Source organism: Octopus bimaculoides, chromosome 13 (genome assembly GCF_001194135.2).
Source record: "Octopus bimaculoides isolate UCB-OBI-ISO-001 chromosome 13, ASM119413v2, whole genome shotgun sequence".
In the NCBI taxonomy this organism is placed as follows: domain Eukaryota; kingdom Metazoa; phylum Mollusca; class Cephalopoda; order Octopoda; family Octopodidae; genus Octopus; species Octopus bimaculoides.
This window is the reverse complement of record NC_068993.1, coordinates 5,301,000-5,311,319: the sequence shown is the minus strand read 5'-3', so window position 1 is coordinate 5,311,319 and position 10,320 is coordinate 5,301,000. Positions and strand designations below refer to the sequence as shown.

The 10,320-nt window shown below is 32.4% G+C and overlaps 1 protein-coding gene across 11 annotated transcripts in view; it reads right to left on the bottom strand.

The window, feature by feature from the left end:
* Positions 1–10,320, bottom strand: part of LOC106872422 (protocadherin-11 X-linked) — a 370,508-nt gene that overhangs the window by 145,595 nt on the left and 214,593 nt on the right. For all 11 annotated transcript variants that reach the window (XM_052972305.1, XM_014919417.2, XM_052972306.1 and 8 more), the window contains one exon: positions 8,007–8,180. The gene's annotated coding sequence lies outside the window, so the exon portion shown is untranslated. The remainder of the gene's footprint in view (positions 1–8,006; positions 8,181–10,320) is intronic.

The window sequence follows — 10,320 nt, the reverse complement described above, 5'->3', positions numbered from 1 at the left end:
TATCTATCTATCTATCTATCTATATATATATATATATATATATATATATATATATATATATATACATACATATATATATATATATGTGTGTGGGGGTATGTATGAACACCTGCACTTTGTGCATATCTTCATATGTTTATTTAGAATTTTGAATAATCAAAACACTCCAGAAAATAAGAAACACTAAGAGGAAAAAAGGCGAGGAGATTCTTCTAGTGATACGGATGCAAACAAAAACCAGTATAACAAATTAGAATAAATCATATTTAATGTCAAGTAAAATTAAATACAACATTTAAGAAATTTGAGAATCTAAATTTGATTTCATTGTAAATATGAAACAACAGTAAAACATAGCAGCAACGTCAATGATACTTAAGAAAATATATTCATGGAGATGTCCTGATGTCTAGTTATGCTAAATGACATCTATAGGGAATCTGTTGGTGATATAGTTTTGAGTGAATGGGAGCTAATGAGGCTCTGGGGGGAAATTATAATCTTTAAAAGGCAGAGAAATTGACAGTCAGTGAGATGTAGGAAAAATGAAAACAAAGCTTAAGAGAGAGAGAGTGTGTGTGTATGTGTGTGTGTGTGTTTGGTGTGGTGGGTTGTGTGGTGTGTGGTGTGTTTGTGTGTATGTGTTGTGTGTGTTGTTTTTGTGTGCTGTGTGAGTTAGAGAAAGAGAGAGAGAGAGAGAGGGATGGAGAAAGAGAGAGAGATGGAGAGAGAAAGTGAGACAGAAGAGGAAGTGAAAAGGAGAGAGAGAAGAAGAGAATAAATGGCAGTGAGAGACAGAGAATGTGAGAAAGGAAGGACAGAAAAAAGGGAGAGAAGCAGAGAGAGAGAACGAGAGAGAGAGAGAGAGAGAGAGAGAGAGAGAGAAAGAGACAAAAGGAGAGAAAGGAAGAAAAAGGCATTGAGAGTGAGAGAAGGAGAGAATGACTGAGAGAGAAATAGAGAGAGGAGGTGAGAGAAGGTGAGAGGGAATGAGAGAGGGGAAAAAGAGAGATAAGTAGAGAGAGAAGGAGAGGAAAAGAAAGATATATGAAAATGAAGATGAAAAACAAAACAAAATAAACAAAAAATGGTAAGTAGTTGAGAAGAAAGTGAAGTTTATGAAGAATCTGTCAATTTTATGCTTTTGGTTTTTTGACAGGTGAATAGACAAGAGGCAAATTGAGAGAGAATCCTTATAGAAATGGTTACGAGGTATTTAGTGCTGGCACGATTATATTGTTAACAATTTGACAAAACCATTGTTTATATACCTTTTTATATATTATGTTTTTTTAAAAAAAAAAAATAGAAAACCTCTTAAGAAAATTTAGTTTTGAATGGTGAAAAGAAATAGTAAATTCAAGTCCAAATTACTATTAACACAATGTTTTTAAATTTATTTTCTGTTTTTGATACATTAATAAATTCATTAGCATTAATTCTTTGTCTTTTTTTTTGTTTTCGTTTCTTTTTGTTTTGTTCTGAACATGAAGAACACATGAAGCCATTCTCCTGAATGTGTATTAATTCTTTTGTGGAAATAATGGATATCCAAACACACATGAAGCTACAGATGATGGTCTCAAATTTTGGCACAAGGCCAGTAATTTCAAAGGAGGGGTTAAGTTGATCACCTCAACCCTAGTGCATAACTGGTACTTATTTTATCAACACTGAAAGGATGAAAGGTAAAGTTGACCTCGGTGGAATTTGAATTCAGAATGTAAAGATGGATGAAACATCACTGAGCATTTTGCTTGGTATGTTAATAATTCAGCCAGTTCACCCCTCCCTAAATTCTGTAAATAATAGTGCGTGAATATTGGTATGAAAAACTCTTTTGAATAGAACAAGTCAAAGGCTTCCCATGGGGCTAGAAACCTACATCTCCTGTTCACATGACAGATGTTTTACCACTGGACCAAAGCAATCCTTCAGATTTCTTCAGTTTAGAAACTTTATTCTTACCAGTGAGAATCATATGATGTTGTTGACACAAGAATTTGATAAGCTTTTGGGAGAATGAGAATTAATTCTTTTTGGGAATAGTGGATCTTGAAGCACACATAAAGCTATAAATAATCACATGTAAATATTGGGTTGATAAAACCTTTATGGATAGCAAAAGTTGAAAGCTGCCGTTGGGAGTCAATGGTTGAATGCTTTCATGTCTACAAGAGATGTGGGTTCACATCCCATGAGCAGCCTTTGATTTTTTTCTATCCAAATGGGTTTTCAACCCAATGTTTGTGTGTCTTTATTAATAGCCTTATGTGTGCTTTGAGATTCACTGTTCCAAAAAAAAAAAAAGAAAAGGTGAAAAGAATTATTTCGTGTTCTCTTGAATTCTCATGAGATCAATCTCTACTGATTTTTTTTCCAGGCTGAGATATATTTATAACATTTATAACGTTTATTTATAGGAAACCTTTTAAAAACGATTTCGAGAGAGAAATAACTGAGAAAAAAAAAAGAAGCATAAAAAAATAAATAAACAAGAAACCCCTTTTATTGAACACATCCAACAAATAACGATGGTGTTGATGAGGACAATGAGGAAATAATTACTTGAGTGATTAAGAAGTAAAAAGGAAATGTTCTGTTAGATGTAGGAACATGGAAAATTTGGTAAATGTAATTTATCTCAAGAAATACAGACATTTATTGCCAATATTATTTCTTTCTCCTTCCACAACACACACACACACGCATACACAAACCCAATTATAGTGATAGATGAATATTTTATATACAGGCAAGCAATTCCTTCCAGTTAATAATTCATTTACTGTAGGAATCTAACAACTGATTTACATTTTTTTAGCCAAATTTTATTTGGTTTATTCTAAGCTACTAAATACCTGGATAGTTGTTTAGATTTACAGTAATTCAATTTGGCAATGTTTAGTATTTTTTAACTAGTTTAGTGTATAAACATTTTAAATTGCGATGGTGTACTGCTTTTATGGTAAAATACTGGCAATGGCACCGTAGTGCAGAGGACTATATATTAATTTGATATTAATATTTTACATTAACAAAACACAATTAATACACCTGTAATTAATTAAATTAGACGGCAGGGACACCTCATTAATAAGCAAATCAGTCAATCCAGTTTATTTCAGCCTTAGTATTGATGAGTTTATAAGTAGTGTTTCTAGGCTTAGTTAAAGAGGGTACTCAGTTGCTTGAGATATTCCATATGTATGTATGTATATATTCTGCATGCATTTGTTTCTAACACAGAATATACAGATGTGTGTGTATATGTACATATATGTGACCCCTCTATCTAGCATTTGCTATGATAGATTGCTAGCCACTAAGCCTGTTTTATTTTCTCTCCCTGTTTATTTCTGTCAAACTCAAATATATAATAGAGAAACAATTCTTAACCCTTTTGAGACCAGCCTAGTTAAAACCACCTCTGGCTCTGAGTACAAATGTTTTGCTTTCGTAAGTTTTGAATTAAAATCTTCCACCAAACCTTAGTCACAATTTATGTTCCTAACACTGGCTTAATGATCACTAAGTTATTTTACTAAATTCTTTGTTATATTTAAAATTAATTGAAAGAAACACAGATCATCTCAACAGAAATATGGTAACGAAAAGGTTAAGAAGAAAAATAATAATACCAATAATAATACAACAATAAAACTTTGCATATGTAACTGTGTAGTATTTGTTAATGTTTCTAAATACAATAAAAGCAAGTATTTGCTTTCTCTGAGTTCAATGAAAATAATTACACAGGCCAAGTACAAAACAACTAAGTATGAACTAATTGTTTAGAATTTTCAAAAGATAATCTTTCTTAATTAGTAGCCAGATTTGACACCGCTTAACGAGATAGTAAACCAATATCAATCAGTAATTTCAGTGGAATACAGTTTAGTTGTAACATAAAAAAAAGCAGGTTACCATTTAAAAAGAAGAAACCAGTTGTAATTAGAAGATGAAATAAAATTGTTGTTCGTTTGAAATATCTAAAACTGTGCAAAAATAATTCACACAGAGGTATTTTGAGAGAAAAACCATTAAATAGTCTCTAACATAAATGAAGATGGACAGAATTCAAAGTTTAGCTACTGTGTGGATATGCGTTGTTAACAGGCTTGTTTCTCAACTATGTGGCATCTTAGGCAAGTGTCCTTCTCTTAAACCCAGGGCTAACCAAAGCCCTGTGAGTGGATTTGGTAGATGGAAAATGATAGAAGACCACTGCATCTATCTATCTATCTATCTATCTATCTATCTATCTATCTATCTATCTATCTATCTATCTATCTGTCTGTCTGTCTGTCTGTCTTATCGATAAGATTATCTCTTACTTGTTCCAGTCACATTAAACTGTGGCCATGCTGGGGCACTGCCTTGAAGAATGTTAGTCAAGCAAATTGATCACAGTGCTTGTTTGTGTTTTAAAGCCTGGTACTTACTTCATCAATCACTTTTGCTGAACTGCTCAGTTATAGGGACATAAACACACCAACACTGGTTGCCAAGTGGTTGTGGTGGACAAACATGGATACAAAGATGGACAAACACGGACACACACACACACACACACACACACACACACACACATGATGGGTTTCTTTCAGTTTCTGTCCATCAAATCCCTTCATATGGCATTGGGGCAGCTTGAGGCTATAGCAGAAGTCACTTGCTCAAGGTGCCACACAATTTGTACCACACCCTTGTCTTGATATCATATAATAATTATAAATGAGAATCAGAGTCATTCAGCCTTCCTTGCCATGGTAAAATATTATCGTGTTTGGAAAGAAATAAGGGTTGGTGATGGGAAAGGCATCCAGCTGTAGAAAATCTGTTTGAACAAATCCTGTCTGATACATGCAACCATGAAGCATGGAAAAATGGACATAAAAATGACGATGATGTTAATGATGATGATGATGATGATGATAATGATGATGATGATGATGATGATGATGATGATGATGATGATGATGATGATGATGATGATGATGATGATGTTTTCTGTTTCTTTCAGAACATTACTATTGAGAGAAATACATAGAGGAAGAAAAGAGCAGAAAATATCTGTTCCAAAAATCTCAGTAATTCTTGTACATTGGCATTATAATCCCAATACATTTTATTGATGTATAGATTGAAAATAATCAATATTATTTGTTATTACCTATTGTAAAATGTTTCAGCACAAAAAAAATAAATAAATAAAATAAATAAGAAAGAAAAAAAAATTGCATTATGTGATCAAGTTAGTCTTTACTCTGCCACGTCAATTCGACATATAAATTGTATTCTACTTTTGTCATAGAAATTTAAAAAAATAAAATGTCTTGGTCTGCTTGTAAAGAGTCACTGCTGTGATGACTGTAAATTCATCCAATCACTCTCTCTCTCACTCTTTCTCTCTGTCTCCTTCTTCCTTGCTTTCTCTTTCTCTCTATCTCTTTCTTTCATTTGCTTTTTCAGATAAGACTTTTCAAATTTATATTTGGTTTAAATTTGAAGTTTTTAAGCTGTCTTAAAATTATGGAAAATTAAAATTAAAAAAGAAGAAAGATTAACGTTGTAAAAATAAAAACAGATATGGTAATAATAATTATTTTATTGAACATAAACGAATCAAAGACAATCTATGTTCTATTTTTACCAATTGTGTTATTTTTAGTACAGTTCCATTGAACTTTCCCTCAAGATCTTGTTACAATTCTGAATTCAAAAATCAAAAATTTTCAAGAACATCCAATCAAAACACTTACGGCAGTTTGTCTTGGATTGCCTAAGAATAAATAATTTAATTTCAAAATAAAACCATATTATGAGATTAAATTGCATGTTTTGAACAGGATGAATAAGAAAAAAAACTATTCCAAAACATAACAAACTCACTTTGTAGCCAACTTCTAGATATATTTTGTATTGTATTCAGAACTTATGAAGAGGGGAAAAAAACATTGGATATATTTAACGGTTTGTTTTTAGTTTTTCTATTTTTCCATCAAAAATTGTATTTTCTTTAAGAGACTAATTCTAGTGGAATTGTATTATATTTTAAAGGCAATAAAACATAATTAAAATATCAATAAATGTCATACTAAAATGCTATTTTTTCGATATTATATCGTATATCAACTAAAGATTTATGGAGTAAACTTCGAGACAATTTACAGTCTTTTGCAGTTGTAATAAAGAAAGGAATTGTCTTTTATTTCAAAGTTGAAATGTTGATGAATGAATGATACTGGCAGATAAAACACTTTCTTGATAAAAATCCCCCTAGATATCCATTAAAATGTATCTTTAGCAAATTACCAGCCAAAAGTTCATCTGTCTTGTTATACAGTGCCTTCTAAACTTAAAGAAAATTCTGAAAATTTTGGATCCCAATTCTCTCAGAAATGAAACAAAGCCTTGAGGACCTTAAAGTCTCCAAAACTTTTGTATTGTAGGCATAAGGCCCAAAATTTTTGGGGAGGGGAGCCAGTCAATTAGATCAACCCCAGTACACAACTGGTACTTAATTTATTGACCCTGAAAGGAGGAAAGGCAAAGTCAACCAAGGTAGAATTTGAACTCAGAACACAAAGACAAATGAAATACCGTTAAGCATTTTGCCCAGCGTGCTAACGATTCTGTCAGCTCGCTGTCTTCTAAAGACTCCAAAACTGACCAAGATATGGTAACAGAAGGAAGAATGTGACTGATAGGTCATGCCTTGTAGCCAGATTACCAGCATGCAAAAACAACCTTAGTATGGATACCAACAAAATTAAGTAGGTGGCTAGAAAAATCGTGGGTCACATGACACTATATTCTGTTACAGTACTTGAAGGCAGTCACCAAATATAGTTGGAAAACGTAGATGAACCTGTAGCACAACCAACAAAAAACACTGAATGCAAAATTTCTGTTCGATGCATAAACAAGTATAGAAATGGACTGACCGACTAATTCATGAAAACATTATTTATTCAGAAAATATACACCATAATGGAAAGTCTGCTCAAATATCTTAAATGATTCACTTATTTACAACGTTGAAGCAAAATCTGTGCTTTAGAAATCAGTCTTATATTCACAAACAACATCTAAAACACTTCTCCACTATTGAACTGTCTCTTCTCATTACCATTTTAAAATGTCTCATAATGGCATCATTTTTTTAAACAACTAATTCTATGCAAACCGTCTGATGCATTTACCATACTTCCACCCACCATTCTTTTGCTTTATGTATAGATTCCATACCAAACACTCTTTTTCTTATATTTTCCACTTCGTTTTGCATAAAAACAAACTAACCTTCACTCACTCACTTAAAACATGGAATGTATTTGCTTCAGTCAACAGTTCCAAGTTGGAACTGGTGGAACTGATGGATCTTTACATGTTTCATGTAAGCATACCACATGGGAATATCGGTACTCATTGCTATTTTAGATAAGAATAACATATATGTATGTTCTTGATAAACTCCTGTTTATCCTTGTCTTTGCCTATAATTTATGGGCATAACATGCTTGCATATGTTTGCCCATGGTTAAACATAGGTAATATACCAGTAATGTAATGGATACTTCTATCCGTTAGCCGGTTATTTTAACCTCTAAGCTAACCTTTTATATATATATATATATAAACATGCAAACATACATACACATACATGACGGACGTCTTTCAGTTTCTGTCTACCAAACTCACTCACAAGGTTTTGGTCAGCCTGGAGCTGTTATTGTAATTACAGACAAGAAATGGTTTCGTTTTCTCCTTTTCTTACATTGAAATTAAAGTAGCTGACATACGTAATGGGTCACTGAATATTATTATAATAACAAATAAAAGACTAAGAAATGGAAAATTAACTTTTAAAGATATTTTCCGCAGATGACCAATTTAAGAAAAAGGATGAGTTCCTGAAAGATTAGAAACAAGAAACAGGGTGTAGTATAAAGTTGTTGTTATGCACACAGTAGAAACACGAAAATAATTTGAAATCAACAAACCTGGCATCTTAAAAAAGTTTCTTGAAGGCTGAATGATGTCCCCAAATCATTTTGATGAATTCAGTGGATTAGCCTCAAAGGCTGAAGGCACCTAAACTACACTTAGTTGTTTGCATGCATGCAGCATATGTATCAAGGGTAGTAAGTCCATAAGTACTCAAGGAACCAGGATAGCTGTTGATCAGAAAGAAAACAAAAAAAGCAGACATTAATAAAAGTATCAATTTATAAATGATTATAGTAAATACATCAAACAAAATATGTCAAACAAAATGTATCAAACAAAATGCATCAAACAAAATACATTAAACAAACACTTTGAATTCTTTTGGGAGCATGTATACATGTGCATCAGATGCAGAAAACTGGTTGTAGTTTCAGCAATGAAAATTTTGACACCATGTTATGAACAAATGTGAAGTTAACAGTCTTTGTGTGTTTCTGATTGGCTAACTTATGTTTTCTACATTGCAATTGCATATACATTTACTTAAACATATACACATATGTATATATATATATTTCAAAATACATGTATTAATTATTATAGTTCATAGATGAGAATCAGATATTCTCTGTATAGAATACACTTCGTAGTGCTCAAGAGGTTTAAAATTGAGTGAGTAGAGGAGTAAATGAAAAGACAAACAAGTTAGGCAGGTCACTATACAATGTATATTAAATACATGAAATACAAAACATGTTTACATAGAAAAAGGTCCGACTTACACAGAAGAGAATTGATATCAAGAATTCAAAGGGTTGAAGAAGAATATTACAAATCCAATGATTTACATACATACTTTATAAAAGAAAGAACATTTGTTTAGGATTTTTAAAACTTTCATTTAGCAAGTGACTTGATCTAAGACTGTGTGTTGAATCAGAAGATTTTCTCTTCAGTTTTAGTTTTATTTAATTTAAAAGTTTCCCATTTTCTCATTCCACAAATCTGTTATTGTTGAATACATGAGTTATATTTGTTACATAAGGTTCCTGTCACATTCACTAAAAGCTACAAGGATGACTGTCAAATAGCACAAGGGTCATTAGATTATACCCGTATACCAAGTACTTACTGTGCCTCTGTAAATGGTATTTTGATCTCATTGGTTTGACTGTTGTTGCCCCAGGTCAACATTGATAAGATAACTCTGTGCCATGCAGGTAATCAACCGAATGATGAAGCCTGGCACATAGGCCTTCCTTTCCAGTTATACTCATGCATGTATCTGGATGAAGACCACAGGGAATATTCAAACCTGTAGAGCAGAATCACATTAGGTGTGTCCTGCTAGTGTGAGCATGTGCTATCCCCACTGTTTAATCTATTCTATGTCTACTGAGTCTGGGGTGACAACAATGGAGGCAGACAAAGTAGACAACGTTGGGGCACAAAAATTACTTTGAAAGCCTTTATGAGGGTCACTTAGCCGTATGAAAAACTGATACTTCTTCAAATCTTCCTTAAATACCACCCTTGTTTTCGAAATGATAACATTATCAAGATAAAGTTGTACTGGATAAATGATACACTAGGAAAGAAGACAAGATGGTCACAGCTAGAATTTCAGTTAGAGGAAGAAATTTGATACTCAGCTGTAAATAGGTAACAAAAGCAGGTATAGTAGCAGGGGAAAATTGTCCAAACGATGAATATTTCATTAGCTTTAGTGCTATGCCTAAATTCTTCCATCGGAAGCTGAAAATGGCATGAATACTGTCAGTAATATTAGTATTTTTTTTCAGGAATATGCTTTGTATGCCAAAAACAGCATTCCATCAATTTCGGTAAAAGTTATGGGAATAACAAATTTCAGATATTAATAATAAAATTGTACCCTGAAGCAATTTCACTCAGTCTTCTGAAGAAGAAAATTAAGCACTAACTGCAAACAAACATTCAACGACATGTTCAAATATTAATTTGGGATTGAATAATATCAGATGACAAGGCAGGACCCAAGTGGGTAATTTTTTCCTTTTTTTTCCCTCCTATTAATGACAAAGAGGCCAACTTTTATCATAGATCAGTATTTACATTTCTACTGTAGTCCAAAATATTGCAGTTGTGACTTACTGCTCGGTATATTCTGTTTGATCAAATAATGTTTCACATCTGTTTTACATCAAATAAAACAATGTGAATGCCATTTTATTATATTCTTCGACATTCTAGAAACAGCTCGGTCACAACCTGAACAAAGAAACTTAAATCTAAACATAACTGAAAAAAAAAGGAAAAAATCAAAATTAAGACTTAATTTTCAGAACAATTATCTGAAATGTGTGTGTGTGTGTGTGGTGGGTGTGT